At 42.6% G+C, this 23,170-nt stretch overlaps 1 protein-coding gene across 7 annotated transcripts in view; it reads right to left on the bottom strand.

Annotated features, from left to right (window-relative positions):
• The window catches only part of LOC140188835 (septin-2), a 200,429-nt gene extending 181,262 nt beyond the window's left edge, over positions 1 to 19,167 (bottom strand). The window contains exons 1-3 of one of the 7 annotated variants that reach the window (XM_072245489.1): positions 19,065 to 19,165; positions 14,354 to 14,480; positions 2,978 to 3,037 (exon numbers count right to left, since the gene is read on the bottom strand). The gene's annotated coding sequence lies outside the window, so the exon portion shown is untranslated. Of the gene's footprint in view, positions 1 to 2,977; positions 3,038 to 14,353; positions 14,481 to 19,064 lie in introns of all 7 variants that reach the window. The other 6 variants (XM_072245521.1, XM_072245513.1, XM_072245529.1 and 3 more) reach the window with 6 other exon arrangements.
• Positions 19,168 to 23,170: the final 4,003 nt, after the last annotated feature.

The raw sequence follows: 23,170 nt of genomic DNA, 5'->3' as shown, positions 1-23,170 counted from the left end.
ACATTGGGGGATGTATCGCCGGTTCGCGGGGGGGGGTTATGTGGCGACCCACTTTCTAGCACACATGAACCAGCCCATGAAATAGTGCACGGCCGCAGAGAGGCCGGCTCCAAAAAGGGCACCAGGCCATCTTCACCAGCAGGGGGAAAATCCCGCGCACAGAAAGGATCTGGGAATATGCATTCCCCACAGCAGTCCCACCCAGGGAGGGCGGGAACGGGAAGGGTTTAAAGGAGGCCGCAAAGTTTGAATAAATCTCTTTTATCGCAACTCCAACTCTCCGACTACATGTCGTTATTCTAGCGTTGTGTGTAGCACACTGCTACAAGCACATGATAAAACGGCAGAGCAGACTCGATGGGTCGAATGGCTGACTCCTGCTCCTTTGTCTTATGGTCTTATGGAGATACCCTCTCATTCTTCTATACTCTAATGAATACAGTCCAAGAGCCGACAAATGCTCCTCATATATTAGCCCCTGCATTCCAAGAATCATCCTCGTAAATTTTTTCTGAACTCTCTAACATCAGAACATCCCTTTTAAGATAGGGGGCCCAAAACAGCACACAATATTCCAAATGAGGTCTTACCAGTGCCCCATAGAGCCTCATCAACACCTCTTTACTCTTATACACTATTCCTCTTGAAATGAATGCCAACGTAGCATTCGCTTTCCTTACTGCCGATCCAACCTGGTGGTTAACCTTTAGGGTCTCCTCCACGATGACCCCCAAGTCCCTTTGCACTTCCAATTTTTGAATTTTCTCCCCATCTAAATAATAATCTGCCCGATTATTTCTTCTTCCAAAATGTACAACCATACATTTCTCAACATTGTATCTCATCTGCCATTTCTTTGCCCACTCTCCTAAATTGACCAAGTCTCTCAGCAACCTTTCCGTTTCTTCAACACTTCCTGCTCCTCCACCTATCTTGGTGTCATCCACAAACTTAGCCACAAAACCATTTAATCCATAATCCAAATCATCGATATACATCGTAAAAATAAGCAGCCCCAACACCAACCCCTGCAGAACATCAGAAGTAACCGACAACCAATCAGAATAGGATCCCTTTATTCCCACCCTTTGCTTTCTGCCTATCAGCCAATACTCCACCCATTCCAATATCTTTCCTGTAATTCCATGGGCTCTCATCTTATTAAGCAGCCTCTTATGCAGTACCTTATCAAAGGCCCTTTGAAAATCCAAATACGCAACATCCACAGCCTCTCCCTTATCAATCTTATTTGAGATTACCTCAAAAAATTCCAATAGGTTGATGAGGTAGGATCTTCCCTTCATGAAACCATGCTGGCTTGGGCCTATCTTGTCATGCGCCTCGAGGTATTTCATAACATCATCCTTGAGGGTCAAGTCCAATCACTTTCCAACTACCGATGTCAGACTAATAGGTAATTTTCTTTTTGCTGCCTCCCTCCTTTCTTAAACAGCCGAACTACATTTGCAACCTTCCAGTCCTCCGGAACCATGCCAGAGTCTACTGATTCCTGGAAGATCATTTCCAATGCCTCCACAATCTCCAAAGCCATCTCCTTCAGGACCCGTGGGTGCACCTCATCCGGTCCAAGAGACTTATCTATTCTTAGCCCATTTAGCTTCCCAAGCACTTTCTCTCTAGTAATCTTGACTGTACCTAACTCTATTCCCTGAGAGCTCTGGCTATCAGGTATATTGCTAATGTCTTCAATCTGTAACCTTTAATTCCCAGACTAATCAAGAATCAATCAACCTCCACTTTAAATATACCCAATAACTTGGCTTCCACAGCATTTTGTGGCAATAAATTCCAGCGATTCACCACTCTCTGGTGGAAGAAACTCTCCTTTGTCTATCCTACATGTTATTTCCTCAAAGAATTCCAACAGATCTGTCAGGTAAAATTTCCCCTGAAGAAAACCATGCTGACTTTGGCTTATTTTATCATGTGCCCCGAAGAGCCACGTACCCCGAAACGTCATCCTTAATAATGGACTCCCAACCACTGAAGTCAGTCCAACTGGCCTGTATTTTCCTGTCTTCTGCCTCCCTCCCTTCTTCAAGTGGAACGACATTTGCAATTATGCAATCCTCCGAAACCATTCCAGGATCTAGCGAATCTTGAAAGACCATTACTAACGCCTCCACAATCTCTTCAGGTAACTCTTTCAGAATCCCGGGATGCAATCCATCTAGTCCAAGTGACTTATCTGCCTTCAGCCTTTCAGGTTCCTGAGCACCTTTCCTTAGTAACAGTAACATCACTCACTTCTGCACCCTGAAACTCTTGCATTTGGCATACTCCTAGTGTCTTCCACAGTGAAGACTAACATAAAATACTTAAGTTTGTCTACCACATTTTTTTGGTCATTTGACCCCCATTACTACCTCTCCAGTGCCATTTTCCTGTGGTCCAATATCCACTCTTGCCTCTCTTACTTTTGATATATCTGACAAAACCTTTGGTAACCTCTTTCATATTGGCTAGCTTGCCTTCATATTTTATCTTTTCTCACTTATCGCTTGTTTTGGTTGCCTTCTGTTGGTTTTTAATAGCTTCCAAATCCTCCAGCTTGCCCGTAATGCTTGCTGTATTATAAGCCCCTTCTTTTGCTTTTATGCTGTCTTTGACATCCCTTGGTTGCCTCCTTCTTCCTTTAGGAATACTACTTCATTTTTGAGATGTATCTATCCTGCACCTCTTAATATGAATGCATTTATACAACTCACCAGGCATATCATTTCACAGAGATACCATCCCAAAAGCACTTCATTCTAAATCAAACAGCATTACCACAGCCAGAAGTTACCAGAAAGTGGTTGTTGATGAAATCTCTTTCAGATGTCAGCTATAAATTAGTATTTTCTGTCCTTCTTTGGTTACATGTTTTTAACCTCTGGTACATTTGATACCCACTTCAAGCTCCCAGCTGGTTCAATAAGGTTCTGCATTAGTTAACAAATTTCAGATGTCATACCTCCAATTCCACTTCTCAACTCACCAATGACAATCAGGTGCACAATTTCCCTCAGTGACACTGGAATATATAAAAAACAGAATAATCAGGTACCCTGACCCACAACAAGTTAAAAACATGCAAGTAAAATATTCCTATTCTGGTAGGAATGTAACCAGATACACAGTAATTCATTTTCAACAGTTGCATAAACTAAGGGATATCAAATTGTACATACTTCACACATTCATTCAATAGTTAATTTCACCAACTATCACATAGAACAGTAATTCCATATAGATGTTGCCTGGCCTGCTGAATTTCTCCAGCGTTTTGTGTGTCTTGCTTTGGATTTCCAGCATCTACAGATTTTCTCATGCTTGCCATTTTGTTAGGTACAGGAGGTACCTAATGAAGTAAACACTGAGTGTATTAAATCAACAGACAGTCTATCCAGACACCTTAATCGCAGACAAGAAAAATCTGCAGGTGTTAGAAATCCAAGTGACACACAAAATACTGGAGCAACTCAACAGGCCAGGCCACACCTGTGGAAAAGAGTAAACAGTTGACACTTCAGGCCAAGACCGCTTATCAGGACCCTGAAGGGTCTTGGCCAGAAACATCGACTGTTAACTCTTTTCTACAGATGTCTACTTTGCACTCATGTTCAAACATGCTACAATCTTGGTTCCACAACAGTCTTGCAAAACAACACATTTACCGAAGACTAAAAATCGCTTTCCTCCATTGAAAGACAGAAAAATGTATTTCCTTAGGGTAACATGGCAACACTACACAACTGAGACTCTAGATTTCCGAATCAAAGAGCACAGAGGGACCGAGTCAATGACAAAGCATCAGGATTTGCAGTAAATTACGTAAAATCCCAATGTACAGATACTTTTAAATATGAAGAGGGGCAACTAATGGCACCATGAACCATAAAGAGAACCAAGTCCAAAAACAAAAGGAATCCATGGACTAACCACAGCACTAAATGAGCTGATGCAATGTACTGACTTAGCCATGAAGAAACCGCAAGCTTCAAGAATAAAATACAGCAAGGAAAAGGGCTACCCATACTAAACCTCAATAAAATTAATTGTTTTGTAATCCCTTTTCTCCTTCCATGTTCTGCCTTTTCAATTATTTAACCAATCACTTCTGAAAGAATGATAAATCTCAGCTCATTGTTGCTTATGCTAAAGCATTCCATGCCACGACAGCCAACTGTAAAAGCATTTCCTCTGACACACCCACTTTGTTCAATTGATAATCCTGAACTTTGCCAAATTACTAATTCACGACTCATACTTAGGATGTATTCTCATAATATATTTTAGAAACATGAAGGTCATTGTTGCCCTCGTCAATTTACTTGTCCTGTTCTAGTAAAAAAAATACCAATTTGTTTGGTATTTCTTCACAAGTACATCTAGATAATCCATCTTGGAAAAATAACAGAACTACATCTACGCAAAGAACATTGTGTCGATATAATCTCATCACTCCAAAGTGAATGCAGGATTTAGGAAGCATCTTTGCTAGAATAACGGTGAAATAAATTGCCCAATTTGAGGTTCTGCAACCCCTTCAAGCAACAGGATGCTAACAGGATTTGGTGACATTGATTAAGGATAGTGTGGAGGGCTGTCAGAGGTTACAGCGGGACAATGATAGGATGCAAAACTGGGCTGAGAAGTGCCAGATGGAGTTCAACCCAGATAAGTGTGAGGTGGTTCATTCTGGTAGGTCAAATATGTTGGCAGAATATAGTATTAATGGTCAGACTCTTGGCAGTGTAGAGGATCAGAGGGATCTTGGAGTCCAAGTCCATAGTCCAAAGCTGCTGCGCAAGTTGACCCTGTGGTTAAGAAAGTATATGGTGCATTGGCCTTCATCAATAGTGGGCTTGAGTTTAAGAGCCAAGAGGTAATGTTGCAGCTATATGGCAGACTGTGCTGACTGGCAGACCACAGTACGTGTGCTTGCAACACTGTGTGTCTGACAGAGTGATCAGCAGCACTGGGGCTCCACAGGAGACTGTCTTGTCTCCCTTTCTCTTCACCATTTACACCTCGGACTTCAACGACTGCACAGTCTTGCCATCTTCAGAAGTTTTCTGATGACTCTGCCATAGTTGGATGCATCAGCAAGGGAGATGAGGCTGAGTACAGGGCTATGGTAGGAAACTTTGTCACATGGTGTGAGCAGAATTATCTGCAGCTTAATGTGAAAAAGACTAAGGAGCTGGTGGTGGACCTGAGGAGGGCTAAGGCACTGGTGACCCCTGTTTCCATGCAGGGGACAGTGTGGACATGGTGGAGGATTACAAATACCTGGGAATACGAATTGACAATAAACTGGACTGGTCAAAGAACACTGAGGCTGTCTACAAGAAGGGTCAGAGCCATCTCTATTTCCTGAGGAGACTGAGGTCCTTTAACATCTGTTGGACGATGCTGAGGATGTTCTACTAGTCTGTGGTGGCCAGTGCTATCATGTTTGCTGTTGTGTGCTGGGGCAGCAGGCTGAGGGTAGCAGACACCAACAGAATCAACAAACTCATTCGTAAGGCCATTGATGTCGTGGGGATCGGACGATGCTGAGGATGTTCTACGAGTCTGTGGTGGCCAGTGCTATCATGTTTGCTGTTGTGTGCTGGGGCAGCAGGCTGAGGGTAGCAGACACCAACAGAATCAACAAACTCATTCGTAAGGCCATTGATGTTGTGGGGATGGAATTGGACTCTCTGACGGTGGTGTCTGAAAACAGGATGCTGTCCAAGTTGTATGCCATCTTGGACAATGTCTCCCATCCACTACATAATGTACTGGGTGGGCACAGAAGTACATTCAGCCAGAGACTCATTCCACCGAGATGCAACACTGAGCGTCATAGGAAGTCATTCCTGCCTGTGGCCATCAAACTTTACAACTCCTCCCTTGGACGGTCAGACACCCTGAGCCAATAGGCTGGTCCTGGACTTATTTCCTGGCATAATTTACATATTATTATTTAATTTTTTATGGTTTTATATTGCTATATCTATACTCTATTCTTGGTTCGTGCAACTGTAACGAAACCCAATATCCCTTGGGATCAATAAAGTATGACTATTACTATATAGAACCCTGGTCAGACCTCACTTGGAGTACTGTGCTCAGTTCTGGTTGCCTCACTACAGGAAGGATGTGGAAACCATAGAAAGGGTGCAGAAGAGATTTACAAGGATGTTGCCTGGATTGGGGGGCATGCTTTATGAGAATAGGTTGAGTGAACTCGGCCTTTTCTCCTTGCAGCGACAGAGGATGAGGTGACCTGATAGAGGTGTATAAGATGATGAGAGGCATTGATCATGTGGATAGTCAGAGGCTTCTTCCCAGGGCTGAAATGGCTAGCACAAGAGGGCACAGTTTTAAGGTGCTTGGAAGTAGGTACAGGGGAGATGTCAGGGGTAAGTTTTTTTTTAACGCAGAGTGTGGTGAGTGTGTGGAATGGGCTGCCGGCGTTGGTGATGGAGGCGGATACGATAGGGTCTTTTAAAAGACTCCTGGATAGACATGGAGCTTAGAAAAATAGAGGGCTATAGGTAACACTGGGTAATTTCTAAGGTAAGGACATGTTCAGCATAATTTTGTGGGCCGAAGGGCCTGTATCGCGCTGTAGGTTTTCTATGTTTTTTTCTAAGGGACAAGTGTTGGTCATGGCACTAACCAAATTCATATATTCTCTTTCAAATAGTCATTTGGATCACTTGGCAACATACAGCAAGTTTTGCAAGGTTTTAATATCTTTTCTATGACACACTAAACTTCACTTAGCAGTCAGCTGAATTACTCAGAGGCCTGGACTGATGATCTCAAGACAAGATTTCAAAATCCGCCACACCGAATTCTCTAGATCCTGATGTGGCAACATCAACCCCACCTCAATAAACCTTACAAAATCTGTCTTACAAACATAACAGAATTAAGAATACAAGAAACATGAGGATGCTATTCAGTCCTCTATACCCATGAAGATCACATTTGATCTTTCACTTCAACCCACATTCCTGCACAAATCCCATTTTGTTCAATTCCTTAAATATCAAAAAAGCTTTCAATATCAATCTTGAAAACACCAAACATCTCAGTTTTCACAGCTCCTTTTTGGAAGTTTCTATGATTCACTCCCCTTTGTATAAAAATGTTTTTTTTTTAACTTGTTACTGTCCTGAAAGTGCAATCCTAACATTGAGACTGTGATCCATTTCCAGCACCACAACTAAGGAAACCATCCCTATCTACATAATCAAATTCCATAAAAACTGCAGTATATTTAAAAATGTACACCTCTCATTTCCTAAACTTCAGAGAGTACAGGCTCACTCTCCATTCTTCACTCAGAAGGTGATGAGATTCTGGAACAAATAGCCACAGAAATGACATCAATTGTAATATTGAAGAGAAGTCTGGTTAGGTACGTGGAAGAGAGGGGAATGGGGGGCCATGCTCTGAGACAAATGGTGATAGTAAAGGCAAGACAGACAAAACAGTCACCACTATTGTGCTGAAAATTTGTGCCCTCGTAACAATAATGTTTCCAACCAAGCTGCTTTAGTATGTAATACTCATTAGATCATTCGAGTTGGTCTGGTCTCCCAAAGACCACGTGGGTTTCCACCAGGTGCTCCAATCTCCTCTTACATTTCAAAGATGTATCGGTTAGTTGGTTAATTGGTCACGAGTGTAATTGGGTGGCAAAACCTTATTGCATCAGAAATGCCTGTTACCATGCTGTCTCTATAAATAAATCACTTAAATTAGATTGCCCAGATATTTTGTCCACGAATACAAGACAGATCCAATCTAGCAGATTACCAGTCTAATGTATTCAGTTCTGGTCACTTAATTATAGGAAGGATGTGAAGCTTCAGAGAAGATGTAGAGATTTACTAGGATACTGTCTGGATTAGACAGCATGTCTCAAAGGTTGAGCCAGCTAGGGTTTTTTCTCTTTGGAGTGGAGAAGGATGACAGGTGTCTTGACAGCAGTGAACAAGATGATGAGAGGCACAGATAAACTGGACAACCAGTGGCTTTTTCCCAGGGCAGCAATAGCCAAAATGAGAAGGCTTTTTTTCGGGCGTGTGCCTGCATGTGTCCAAGTCTGTGTGTGTGCGCGTCCATGACTGTGCGTGTCCGTGCATGATGATGGCTTTTACAAGGCGCGGAGCGAGAGTGAGAGACTGTGTGGCGCGCCACTCCTCACACAGACATTTTCGCAGTATTTCTCCCTTTATTTTATGAGGTCGAGTTGTGATCCCAACACTCAACCCAGCACGGATGGAAAGCATACTCGGGAGCGGACCCAACTGGTTTCAATCCCGGAAACTTCCACTCCTGGGACTGGCGCCAATGTCATTGCGCCACCAGCCGGCGGGAGAAGGCATAATTTTAACATGTTTGGAGGAAAGTACAGGGGGGATGTCAGAGGCAGCTGGGCTTGGGATCATCCATGGCAGAATTAGATAGGTACATTGAAAAATGGAGAGCTATGCAGGAGGGAAGAATTAGATTGTACTTGGAGTAGGTTAAAAAGTCAGTACAACCTCATGACCAAAGCGCCTGTAATGTGCTGCACTTTTTAATCCTCTATGATCTTTGCACAAACAGCAAGGTTTAAAAATGTGCTGTTTGCACTATTGGCAACAAGAATTTACCAATAATTTTCTCACTTAACTTCAGATCCAATTACAATCTTGACCCAAATATGGACAAAATGGCTGAATTCTGCAGACAAATTGAAAGTGAATACACTTGAATATGACCAAGGATGGCATTAAAGGCCCCAGTAAACTGTAAAGTAAAAGTGGCAGGCCGACAAATCCAGGGCAAGCATCAAAAAGGGCCACTTTTCAACATAATTGTATAAGGGTTAAGAGAGTTGTAAAAGAGCGCCTGAAGGCTTTGTGTGTCAATGTAAGGAGCATTCGTAACAAGGTGGATGAATTGAAAGTGCAAATTGTTATTAATGATTATGATATAGTTGGGATCACAGAGACATGGCTCCAGGGTGACCAAGGATGGAAGCTCAACGTTCAGGGATATTCAATATTCAGGAGGGATAGACATTAAAGAAAAGGAGGTGGGGTGGCGTTGCTGGTTAAAGATGAGATTAACGCAATAGAAAGGAAGGACATAAACCGGGAAGATGTGGAATCGATATGGGTAGAGCTGCATAACACTAAGGGGCAGAAAACGCTGGTGGGAGTTGTGTACAGGCCACCTAACAGTAGTAGTGAGGTCGGAGATGGTATTAAACAGGAAATTAGAAATGTGTGCAATAAAGGAACAGCAGTTATAATGGGTGACTTCAATCTACATGTAGATTGGGTGAACCAAATTGGTAAAGATGCTGAGGAAGAGGATTTCTTGGAATGTATGCGGGATGATTTTTTGAACCAACATGTCGAGGAACCAACTACAGAGCAGGCTATTTTAGACTGGATTTTGAGCAATGAGGAAGGGTTAATTAGCAACCTTATCGTGAGAGGCCCCTTGGGTAAGGGTGACCATAATATGGTGGAATTCTTCATTAAGATGGAGAGTGACATAGTTAATTCAGAAACAAAGGTTCTGAACTTAAAGAGGGGTAACTTTGAAGGTATGAGTCGTGAATTAGCTAAGATAGACTGGCAAATGACACTTAAAGGATTGACGGTGGATATGCAATGGCAAGCATTTAAAGATTGCATGGATGAACTACAACAATTGTTCATCCCAGTTTGGCAAAAGAATAAATCAAGGAAGGTAGTGCACCCGTGGCTGACAAGAGAAATTAGGGATAGTATCAATTCCAAAGAAGAAGCATACAAATTAGCCAGAAAAAGTGGCTCACCTGAGGACTGGGAGAAATTCAGAGTTCAGCAGAGGAGGAAAAAGGGCTTAATTGGGAAGGGGAAAAAAGATTATGAGAGAAAACTGGCAGGGAACATAAAAACTGACTGTAAAAGCTTTTATAGATATGTAAAAAGGAAAAGACTGGTAAAGACAAATGTAGGTCCCCTACAGACAGAAACAGGTGAAATGATTGCAGGGAGCAAGGACATGGCAGACCAATTGAATAATTACTTTGGTTCTGTCTTCACTAAGGAGGACATAAATAATCTTCCAGAAATAGTAGGGGACAGAGGGTCCAGTGAGATGGAGGAACTGAGCGAAATACATGTTAGTCGGGAAGTGGTGTTAGGTAAATTGAAGGGATTAAAGGCAGATAAATCCCCAGGGCCAGATGGTCTGCATCCCAATGTGCTTAAGGAAGTAGCCCAAGAAATAGTGGATGCATTAGTGATAATTTTTCAAAACTCCTTAGATTCTGGACTAGTTCCTGAGGATTGGAGGGTGGCTAATGTAACCCCACTTTTTAAAAAAGGAGGGAGAGAGAAACCAGGGAATTATAGACCGGTTAGCCTAACGTCGGTGGTGGGGAAACTGCTGGAGTCAGTTATCAAAGATGTGATAACAGCACATTTGGAAAGCGGTGAAATCATCGGACAAAGTCAGCATGGATTTATGAAAGGAAAATCATGTCTGACAAATCTCATAGAATTTTTTGAGGATGTAACTAGTAGAGTGGATAGCGGAGAACCAGTGGATGTGGTATATTTGCATTTTCAAAAGGCTTTTGACAAGGTCCCACACAGGAGATTGGTGTGCAATCTGGGCGGCAGTGTTAGCTGTGAAGAGGATGCTAAGGGGATGCAGGGTGACTAGGATAGGTTGGCTGAGTGGGCAAATTCATAGCAGATGCAATTTAATGTGGATAATTGTGAAGTTATCCACTTTGGTGGCAAAAATAGGAAAACAGATTATCTGAACGGTGGCCGATTAGGAAAGGGGGAGGTGCAACGAGACCTGGGTGTCATTATACACCAGTCATTGAAAGTGGGCATGCAGGTACAGTAGGCGGTGAAAAAGGCAAATGGTATGCTGGCATTTATAGCGAGAGGATTCGAGTACAGGAACAGGGAGGTACTACTGCAGTTGTACAAGGCCTTGGAGAGACCACACCTGGAGTATTGTGTGCAGTTTTGGTCCCCTAATCTGAGGAAAGACATCCTTGCCATAGAAGGAGTACAAAGAAGGTTCACCAGATTGATTCCTGGGATGGCAGGACTTTCATATGAAGAAAGACTGGATGAACTAGGCTTGTACTCGTTGGAATTTAGAAGATTGAGGGGGGATCTGATTGAAATGTATAAAATCCTAAAGGGATTGGACAGGCTAGATGCAGGAAGATTGTTTCCGATGTTGGGGAAGTCCAGAACGAGGGGTCACAGTTTGAGGATAAAGGGGAAGCCTTTTAGGACTGAGATTAGGAAAAACTTCTTCACACAGAGAGTGGTGAATCTGTGGAATTCTCTGCCACAGGAAACAGTTGAGGCCGGTTCATTGGCTATATTTAAGAGGGGGTTAGATATGGCCCTTGTAGCTACAGGGATCAGGGGGTATGGAGGGAAGGCTGGTGCAGGGTTCTGAGTTGGATGATCAGCCATGATCATAATAAATGGCGGTGCAGGCTCGAAGGGCCGAATGGCCTACTCCAGAACCTATTTTCTATGTTTCTATGTAAACTGAAGTCAATGAGCATCAATGGGAAAACATACATAGTAGACACACATAATATAAAAGGTGGATTGTTGTGATTGTTGGAAATCAATCGCTATGTATGTTCATCAAGGCAATATCATGAGATCAAGCAGCTCCTGCTGGTTAATCAATAACCTCCAAAAATATAATAGGGAATTGTGTTCCCTGACAACTGCAAAATAATCAAATTCAAAAACAGTGTTTGTGTTTGGCAAAATCTTATCCCATGAATTTGGTTTGAGTTGTTCTGAAGAGATCAGGGCAGGGATCAGGAACTCAGTTTAACTCCTGGAACTATACAACAGCATTATCGGAGCACCTCAACCACAAGGAGCTGTGCCATGAAGTTACTTATTACAATCGAGAGCAATAAATGCTGGTTTTATCAGCAACACCCACGCTCCATAGATCGAGGTGAGGAAATGACGTTTCGACTCATCAACAATGGACTTAATGTTATATGAGTGATATATTACTGTGTATTTCATAGTACTGAAATGTTATATTTGTCTAGTTATGTTATGTGGTTCAGAATGTTAGACAAAACAGGTGTCCCCCGATTTTCGAAGGTTCGCTTTACGAAACCTCACTGTTACGAAAGACCTACATTAGTAACCTGTTTCCGCTTTCAGAAGGTGTTTTCACTGTTATGGAAAAAATCAGCGCGCAATAAAAGGCAGCGCGCGCCCCGAGCAGCCGCTCTCCCCTGGATTCTCGCCGGCATTGCTTTAACATATGCCTGTGAGCAGCCGTTTGCAAGAGTTCTATGGTATCGGAAAAGCCTAAAAGAACTCGTAAGGGTGTTACATTTAGTGTAAAACTAGACATAATTAAGCGTTTCGATTTTGGTGAACGAAGTAAGGACAAAGTGAGTTTGGTTTGTGGAAGCTGACGAAGATGATGTTGAAGAGGTTTTGGCATCCCATGACCAAGAACTGATAGTTGAAGAGCTGATGCAATTGGAAGAGGAAAGGATAACAATCGAAACCGAATGCAGTAGCGAAAGTGAAGCAACTACATGAGATTTTTGCTGCAATGATAAAGTACGACTTTAATTTTGAAAGGGTACGTAGGTTTAGGGGATATTTTCAAGATGGTTTGAGTCCTTACAAAGAACCGTGTGGTAGAAAAATGCACGAGGCTCAGCAGTCAAGCAAGCCTTCCACATCAGCCTCAGCAGACAACTACCCTCAACCTTCGACATCGAGGCGGGCAATCATAGGAGAAGATGAGCTGCCTGCCCTGATCGACGATGAGATGACACCCCCGTGTCCCACCACCCCAACACCCGGGCCCCGGACGTATACTGTACCGATTCGCGGAGAATAATAAAATAAATATATGTCGGCCCAGACCAAAGGCGATGAAATCGGCACTGATCTGGGCCAACAATTATGTGCCGGGCAGCACCTAATTAATTAGCATGTTTATTTCAGCTTTTTTCTTAAAGATGTGCTGCATGACTTCCAGCTACTGCTGGACCCCTGCGTGCCTCGCAGCAATGTATCAGTCGGCAGCCTGGAGGGTGGGAGCTACTGCACGACCCAACCTGTGACGACTCAGTCTAACACACCATCATCAGTGTGCTCGGCGCTGTCTTTCCAATTTCCATGATACTACACTGTACATACATTATTTCTACTTTATATCGGCTGTGTATTTTTACGTGTTATTTGGTATGACTTGGCAGCTTCATAGCTTAAAGGTTACTGGAGAGCGCTTGCGTGAGATTTTCTGCTGGTGGCACTTGCGTGAGATTTGAGCTACGGAGAACAGTGCAATAATGACTGTGGAAAAGTATTTCTACTTTATGTAGGCTGTTTATTTATCATATCATTCCTGCTTTTACTATGTGTTACTGTTATTTTAGGTTTTATGTATTATTTGGCATGATTTGGTAGGTTATTTTTGGGTCTGCGAATGCTCACAAAGTTTTCCCATATAAATAAATGGTAATTGCTTCTTCGCTTTACGACATTTCGGCTTACGAACCGTTTCATAGGAACGCTCTACCTTCGGATGGCAGGGGAAACCTGTATCTAGTAACATGAGGAAACAAATTGTAGCAGCAGAGATGTGGTTTTCAAGGAGGATGCAAAGAATATCATGGACGAAACGAATATCTAACGAGGATGTCATGAACAGAGCAAACACAAAAAGAAAAATAATGTATGAGATCATGAAAAGGCAATGTAACTTCATTGGACATGTGATTAGGAAAGAGGAGTTAGAATGCACAGTAATTATGGGAAAGATTGAAGGGAAGAAAGCAAGAGGAAGACAAAGACAAATGATGATGGAGACAGCAGCCAGAGAACTGGAAATGAATACCAATGAATTGATCCACTTAACCCGAAACAGGAGTGTGTGGGCCATGGCAGTCAAAGCTCAAACTGGGCGTGGCACCTGATGATGATGATGATATTACTGTGTAATCACAATTAGTGATGGCTTTACATAGTCAATGCATAAGAAATGAATCTGGTTCCATTGGACACGTTTTATGCATTACAACCAGCAGTTCCTAATTAACCCACACTATTTTAAACATCCCTTAATTTCAATCAATAGTACGGATCTTTCAAATAATTTCCATAAAGGCAAGACTAAATATATAATTTCAAAATTACCTTAATTCTTTTTACAACAGGATTTTCCACCATTTTTTCTTTCTAAAAGTTCTTTTTAATATAATATTGTTATTCCCTCTCTAATGGTTAAATAATGAATGAAATGAATACATTTGTACATCACTTACCAAAATGTCTTTAAAACTGAATTGACAAAGGTGCAGCAATTAGAAGGATTCAACAAATGCAGCTTTTGTGCGCCAAAAATCAAAGTTCAGTACGTCAAATGAATGAAAGACCACGTCCTCTGCTCTGCTGTGGGACACAGATTATGTCTGTATGAATAAATAGAGCAGCAACAGAAAATTTGGAGAGACAGATTTAACTCATGGCATATCAGAGAATGCACAAAGGACAGGGTTGGAGTAAAACATCAGGATGTACAATACCTTGTAAAGAGGAAGCATGCAGTGAGAACAGAGGAGTTATATTCCCAGACAACAACGCTCTCCACCCTTAAAATAAAAACAGTTACTTCATAACAATCTAGATCCGATGCTACAATCCATTCACTCAATACTCCCACCGTTTTAACTCAGTCCTTGTACACTAGTCTTGGATGTGAGAATATATATATATATACATATATACACACACACACACACACAGTAAATCTTTCAATCTGAGAGTCCTATTAACAGGTCCGCATAAAGTGTGTCTCGCCGAGATATAAAATACTTCCTAATGGGTTTTCAATCCCTGATTTCCAAATTTAAGCCTCATACCGGAGTTTAACAAGTCTGGTATTTGCAAACCACTTGCTTTATCTGGAATGCTTCCATCTAAGTAATGTGCATAAAGACAGAAGAAATTCCTGCTCCAACAAACTGCAGCGACACACAACAGCAAATCCACAAATTTGGACACCCCTAAACTATCAACCTTCATCATGTGCAAAAAAATTACAGAACATATAAAGATAAGTTTTTAAAAAAAAGTGTATTCAAAATTCAAGATGATCCACTCTAATGGCATATATTCAACAAATGATCTAATAAGAACAACAAACGCCTCTATACCAATGAAGAAGCTCTAGGACTTGATGTTAATATTACCTTCACTGCCATTGACTCAGGATGGAAAGAAAACCAACGATCCTTCTACTTATCACTACCCAGTGAGTGTACATTTACCATCAAACTTGATGCCAGGATAAAAGTTTGATGTTATACCGGCTCCAGTGCACTGGACAGACCAAAGGAAGGGTAAACCAAGAATTCTCCAGCAAACTGTTATCTAATGAGAACATGCATTTCCCATTAAATTACGACATTCATCAAGAAGGAATATATTCCAACTGGAATCCTCCAACTCCAAGGCAGCTAGCCACTGAACAGGATACATGCAATAATCAGGATTTCAACAACATTTCAAGGAAATGACAATGAAAAATAACCAGTTGTAATCAAATAGGATGCAAAAGATGTCATTATCCACTTAATGTAACTACATTCAGCTATTTTCCCCCAAACGCTGCTTTGAAAGCTACAATAGAACCTAAATAAAATTAAAGCCCATCTTTTACCAAAAAACAAAAACATAAACTTGTTTACAGTTCTACACAGATTACATATGTTTCATGAGATAGCATTCCATTTTTCTTATCTTGAATAGGAAGCAGAGGGCTTCCACACATCGTGACATCCACCAAATAAGGAGGATTAATTGTACAATTATAGACCTAAACCTATGAACTATCACAACAGAAACAGATAGACCATAAGATATAGCAGAATTTAGCCATTTGGACCATCAAGTCTGCTCTACCATTTCATCACGGCTGATCCATTTTCTCTCTCAGGCCAGTCTCCTACCTTCTCCCCGTATCCCTTCATCCCCTGACCAATCAAGAACCTATCAACTTCTGCGGTTAATATACTTAAAGATATTTGGTACACCACACAAAAAAAATTGTGGTTCACCTCTCTGGGTTCTCAGAATATATTTGTGAAAGCTTATTTCAAATTACACTATGAAAAATATAGAATAAGAATCATTAAGGAAATCATGGCCAGTCATGTCTGAAACATTGTGAAGAATTTTAGTATCACCTCTCCAGTGGTCTGCAGAATGAGAAAATATTTTCAACCAAAAAAACTTATAAATTATATTTGATTGATTATATCTAAAATTGTTAATTTCATATTACAACATTTGAAAGTTTCGGCCCATCGATGCTTGGCAAATTCCTATTCACACTTGGTCTTAAAATAATTTAAGAGTTTAGATTTGAAAGTCTCTTAAGGTAATACTCTCAACTACGCAACTAGGTAGTTTGTTCCATGTGTCCACAACTTGCTGTGTAAAGAAATGTTTACAGATGATAGTCTAAAATTTTCCTTTAACCAGTCTCCATCTATTGCCCCGTGTCTTCGTTGATCGATTAATTTTGAAGCAGCAGCCGGCATCCATCTACTTACACCCTAAATGTTTCTGAACACTTCTATCACGTCTTCTCTCATTCTACATCTATTTAAGTTAAAAAGATTTAATTCTTTCAATCTTCCTTCATAGCTCATACCATGCAGATATAGTTTAATCTTATGAGAGGTAGAGAAATTTCTATATTAAATTGGGATTTTTAAGAACATATGCATCCTTTTCTCCGTATTTCTGTACCGCTAGGTATATCATTAACTAATATTTAAGAGAATATTTTCTTCTACAAAAACTCTCAAGTCAGCATGCTGATCCCTCCAACCCTCAGTTTTACGCCTTGGCAGGGCAAATGCAACGATACGTACGCTGTTATGGTCAAGATCCTTAAGAGTATTGCTGTGCAGAGTGCAAGTTCATAGCTCCTTGAAAGTGACCAGACAGGTCAATAAGGTGGTTAAGAATGCTTGCTTTTATTAGTCGAGGCACCGTGTTCAAAAGTCAAGAGGTTATGTTGCAACTTTATTAAACTCCAATTATGCCACATCTGGAGCATTGCTTACAGTTCTGGTTGCCCCACTATAGGAAGGATGTCCTGCCAAAGGGTCTCAGCCCAAAACATCGACTGTACTCTTTTCCATAGATGTTGCCTGGCCTGCTGAGCTCCTCTAATGTTTTCTGTGTGTTGCTTGGATTTCCAGCATCAGATTTTCTGTTTGTGATAGCAAGGATGTTGAGGAGCGAGTGCAGAAAAGGTTTGTCTGGTTTAGAGGGCATGTGCTATCTCAAGAGGTTAGATAAACGGGTTTATTTTATCTAAAGCGCTGGGGCTGAGGGGAGATCTGATAGGTTTATAAGATTATGAGAGTCATAGAATGAACAGAGAGTATCTGTTTCTCTGGGTTGAGATGTCTCATACCAGAAGGTTCGACGGGGATGTGAGGAGCAATTTTTTTTTACTTGGTGGATGCCTGGAATGCACTGTCTGGTATGGTGATAGAGGCAAATACATTAGAGGTTTTTAAGAGATGTTTGGATAGGTGTATGGATGCAAGAAAAATGGAAGGATATTGACACGGAATAGGTAGGAGGAGTTAGCGTTTGAGTGTTTTTGATTTGTTCTTTAGCTGGTTCAGTATAACGTTGTAGGCCAAGTGGCCTCCTCCTGTGCTGTACTCTTCTATGAGTCACAGAGAAGGCCAGGTTCAGACTGTGACCAATACTACAGAAACTGGCAGAGTATAAGCACTCATCATTTGAAGATCAATGAGATAACATATTTAAGGAAAAAGTCTCAAAGGTCAGTGCTGCATTAGTTCCTGGTTTTACTCTTCTTTAGATGGGACCTCCACAACTAACCACAGTTATATACATAACTGGTCGATGGAAGAAATGAGTTAGAAAAAATAGGATATATGACAATTCAGAAGTTAAAATGGTGCGAACTAAAAAGCACTGCAGTTTCGCATGGTCAGGTATAATCTGAGAATTAGTAAGGGTTTAAATTGCAGAAACTGAACTGAACTCTTCACTTGGCAAGCTGCCACAGAATGTTTCAAGGGAGAAACTGTACCTTAAAAAGAAAAAGGTGTGGATGTAGCCTATTCTTGAATGAGACAGAGGGCATGATTATTTCATTACTTGGAGTTGAAAAACAGAATGTTTACACCTGCAAGTATTACACCTCATCTGAAGCATATTAATGTAAGTGTTTTGAATAGAATTTGCTTAGTTTTGATGGACATTAAATAGTAGGAAGCCATTTTCATATTCAAAGACATTTTGGTCCATGTAGACATGGCTTTAATGAGGATGTGCTTAGAACCAGACCAGTTAATTATATCCGTTGATGGCTGCACCCTGAGCTCCAAGAACTTGTGTCCAAAAACCAGCTAGCAGCATAATAGTTGAGGTGACCTGCCTGTTTTGCATAGGCAGCTAACACCATAAAAGGACACCATACAGACCTTACAAAAAGCGAGAAACTGATAGAAATAGACCATTTTGGCGCAGTATGTCTCTAACTAGACAGCTGTGCTATTGAAGAGACTGTAGGGGGGATGTTAAACAGGATGAGTACTGATGGAGGTTGTCGACCTTCTTCCCCCACCCCCCGCAAAGTCGACTGTTATTTCCCTCCATAGATGCTGTTGGAACTGCTAAGTTCTTCCAGCATTTTGCGTGTGAACGAGATTCATTTCTGACCAGTTTCTACTTGTGTCTTTCCTAATATTAAGCCTTTTTATTTCATCAAACTGTTTTCTCCCCTCGCACTTAGTTCCAGTCTCTCCCTCGACCCCCAACCCCTTCGCCCCAGCTCTCGCCACTCCAATCCCTCCCACATTCCTCTCTCGGGCGAATCGTTTCTGAACCCAGTCTTCGGCTGTCCGATTCCAGGATACCCGGTAGCCTCGGCTTTTAAGCGATGCAACCGTTCAGGAGCCGCTACTCCACGCTACTTACGCAGAAGTTCTCTTGTGAATCCAGCTCTCTTTCCTCAGGCCTCACACGAATCAATCATTCTCACCCGCCTGCAGACACTCTACCAGTATCCCAGCAAGTAGCGCGCCCGGTGCTCCTCCGCTATCCCGACAACACCCGCGGCAGCATTCATTCACAGTCCCGACAGGCTGTGGAGTTGTTCTATTACTTACGAGTTTCAGTTTACAGTTTAAATTAATTCAGATTTATTCTATTATGAGCTTTGTATCTGAGCTGAATTACATACCCCTGGCTGTTTCGTGCAAGTTTGCAACTGAAGGGATGAGACCTGCAGCTATAGACATATGAGATTCTGCAGATGCTAGACTTTTTGAGCCTCTCTCTGAAAATTGTGCAGGAACTCAGCGGGTCAGGGAGCATCTTTTGAGGGGCATAAAATGGTCGACGTTTCAGGCGGAGACTCTAAGTGGAAAGGAAGGGGGCAGATGCCAGAATAAGAAGGTGTGGGAGGTTGAAGCTTAAACTGGCAGACCATAGGTGAGCAACACACAAAATGTTGGAGGAATTCAGCAGGCCAGGTAACATCTATGGAAAAAGAGTACAGTCGACGTTTCGGACCGACACCCTTCGTCAGATTCAACACCCTCTGGCGAAAAAAATCCTCCTTACAGCTGTCCTAAAAAGTCGCCATGCAATTTTCAGATTGTGCCCGCTAGTTATGGACACCCCACCATAGTCATAGTCATAGTGATACTTTATTGATCCCGAGGGAAATTGGGTTCCGTTACAGTTGCACCAACCAAGAATAGAGTATAAAATTAGCAATATAAAACAATAAAAAAAATGGTATGTAAATTATGCCAGGAAATAAGTCCAGGACCCAAGCCTATTGACTCAGGGTGTCTGACCCTCCAAGAGAGGAGTTGTAAAGTTTGATGGCCACAGAAAGGAATGACTTCCTATGACGCTCTGTGCTGCATCTCGGTGGAATGAGTCTCTGGCTGAATGTACTCCTGTGCCCAACCAGTACATTATGTAGTGGATGGGAGACATTGTCCAAGATGGCATGCAACTTGGACAGCATCCTCTTTTCAGACACCACCGTCAGAGAGTCCAGTTCCATCCCCACAACATCACTGGCCTTACGAATGAGTTTGTTGATTCTGTTGGTGTCTGCTACCCTCAGCCTGCTGCCCCCAGCACACAACAGCAAACGTGATAGCACTGGCCACCACAGACTCGTAGAACATCCTCAGCATCGTCCGACAGATGTTAAAGGACCTCAGTCTCCTCAGGAAATAGAGATGGCTCTGACCCTTCTTGTAGACAGCCTCAGTGTTCTTTGACCAGTCCAGTTTATCGTCAATTCGTATCCCCAGGTATTTGTAATCCCCCACCATGTCCACACTGGCCCCCTGCATGGAAACAGGGGTCACCGGTGCCTTAGCCCTCCTCAGGTCCACCCAGCTCCTTAGTCTTTTTCACATTAAGCTGCAGATAATTCTGCTCACACCATGTGACAAAGTTTCCTACCGTAGCCCTATACTCAGTCTCATCTCCCTTGCTGATGCATCCAACTATGGCAGAGTCATCAGAAAACTTCTGGAGATGGCAAGACTCTGTGCAGTAATTGAAGTCTGAGGTGTAAATGGTGAAGAGAAAGCGAGACAAGACAGTCCCCTGTGGAGCCGCAGTGCTGCTGATCACTCTGTCTGACGCACAGTGTTGCAAGCACACGTACTGTGGTCTGCCAGTCAGGTAATCAATAATCCATGACACCAGGAAAGCATCCACCTGCATCGCTGTCAGCTTCTCCCCCAGCAGAGCAGGGCGGATGGTGTTGAGCGCACTGGAGAAGTCAAAAAACATGACCCTCACAGTGCTCGCTGGCTTGTCCAGGTGGGCGTAGACACAGTTCAGCAGGTAGACAATGGCATCCTCAACTCCTGGACGGGGCTGGTAGGCGAACTGGAGGGGATCTAAGTGTGGCCTAACCATAGGTTGGAGCAGCTCCAGAACAAGTCTCTCCAGGGTCTTCATGATGTGGGACATCAATGCCACCGGTCTGTAGTCATTGAGGCTGCTGGGGCGCGGCATCTTCGGCACAGGGACGAGGCAGGACGTCTTCCACAGCACAGGAACCCTCCAGAGCCTCAGACTCAGGTTGAAGACATGGCGAAGTACTCCACATAGCTGAGGGACACAGGCTTTGAGCACCCTGGTGCTGACACCATCCGGTCCTGCAGCCTTGCTTGGGTGGAGATGTTTCAGCTGTCTTCTCACCTGTTCAGCTGTGAAGCCCACCATGGTGGTTTCGTGTGGGGGAGGGGTATAGTCATGAGAGCAGGGTGGGGGGCCGTGAGGAGGGGTAGGAGGGGAGAGTGGAATATGTGTTGGTTGGGGGCCGACAGCAGATGACTCATGTGGGGGATGGGCAGGAGCCACAATGTCAAATCTGTTAAAGAACAGATTAAGTTCATTGGCCCTGTCCATGCTGCCTTCAGCTCCTCTGTTGCCAGTTTGCCGGATCCCTGTGATGGTCCTCATCCCCCTCCTGACCTCTCCCATGTTGTTCTGCTGGAGTTTCCACTCAAGCTTCCTCCTATACCTGTCTTTAGCCTCCCTGATCCTGGCTTTCAGGTCCCTCTGTATTGCCCTCAGCTCCTCCCTATTTCCATCTCTAAACGCCCTCTTTTTAGCGTTCAGGATGTCCTTAATGTCCTTTGTTACCCATGGCTTGTTATTTGAATAACAAAGGACAGTTCTTGTTGGAACATTGCAGTCCACACAGAAGTTGATGTAATCAGTGATGCACTCTGTGAGCCCATCAATATCCTTTCCATGTGGCTCACAGAGTGCCTGCCAGTCTGTCACCTCAAAACAACCCTGGAGAGCCCCATAAACCTCCTCCGGCCATTTCCTCACTGTCCTCGAGGTTGCAGGTTTACTCTTCACCAGAGGCACGTAGCAGGGTTTTAGATGCACCAGGTTGTGATCTGACCTTCCCAATGGGGGGAGGGGAGAGGAACTGTATGCATCCTTAACGTTAGCATACATCAAATCCAGAGTCCTCTCTCCTCTGGTTGTACAGCTCACGTACTGCGTGAAGTTGGGCAGTGTTCTAGCCTTGGTAACATGGTTGAAGCATCCACCATACGAAACATCCACCCTATTTAGTCCTTTCAACATTCAGTAGGTTTCAATCAGATTTCACCCCACCCCCAACATTCTTCTCAATTCCAGTGAGTACAGATCCAAAGCTGCCAAACGCTCCTCATATGTTAACCCCTTCATTCCCGGAATCATCCTGGTGAACCGCCTCTTGGACTCTCTCCAGTGACAACGCATCCTTTCTGAGATATTGGGCCCAGAACTGTTGACAATACTCCAAGTGCAGCCTGACTAGTGTCTTATTAAGGCTTAGCATTATCTCCTTGCTTTGTTGCATTTTCGGTGTAGACAACAGATTTTATATCATCTGCAAATTTGTTAGTCACATCACTACATTTCCTTTTGCCATTTTTATAATTCAATTATTTCTCAGTAACAAAGAAGTCATTAGAAAAATATACAGGAAACAAGGATATATAACAGATATGCCCCAAATATAAGCAAACATTTTAATAAGATTCAAATATACTGTCATCTTAAAGCACGATTGAATTTCCTCATAATCCAGCTTCAATATGTGAGCAACACACACAAAATGCTGGAGAAACTCAGCAGGCCAGGCAGCATCTAGGAAAAGAGTAAATAGTCAATGTTTCAGGCCGAAAGTCCTACTGAAGGATTTCGACCTGAAATGTCGACTGTACACTTTTCCATAGCTGCTACCTGGCCTGCTGAGTTCCTCCACATCTTGTGTGTGTTGCTCAGATTACCAGCATCTGAGGATTTTCTCATGTTTGCATCAACATGTGAAAATACTGTTTAAGAACTCAGAGTATGTCACTTACTTTGGAGCTCTTTAGAAGGTCACGTATTGATTGGTGGGACAATGGACAAGAGGTAAAAGGCCATGCAATGAATCCACAGGATTACATTTAATCTGAGTCGGCAGCTTTATCAGTTGTAGCTGTGGAGATCATAGGGGCTGATGACATTCCAGTCATATTATTCAAGTAACC

This window comes from Mobula birostris, chromosome 2 (assembly GCF_030028105.1).
Source record: "Mobula birostris isolate sMobBir1 chromosome 2, sMobBir1.hap1, whole genome shotgun sequence".
NCBI classification, from domain to species: domain Eukaryota; kingdom Metazoa; phylum Chordata; class Chondrichthyes; order Myliobatiformes; family Myliobatidae; genus Mobula; species Mobula birostris.
The sequence above is the reverse complement of the archived record's forward strand: the minus strand, read 5'-3'. Positions and strand labels throughout refer to the sequence as shown.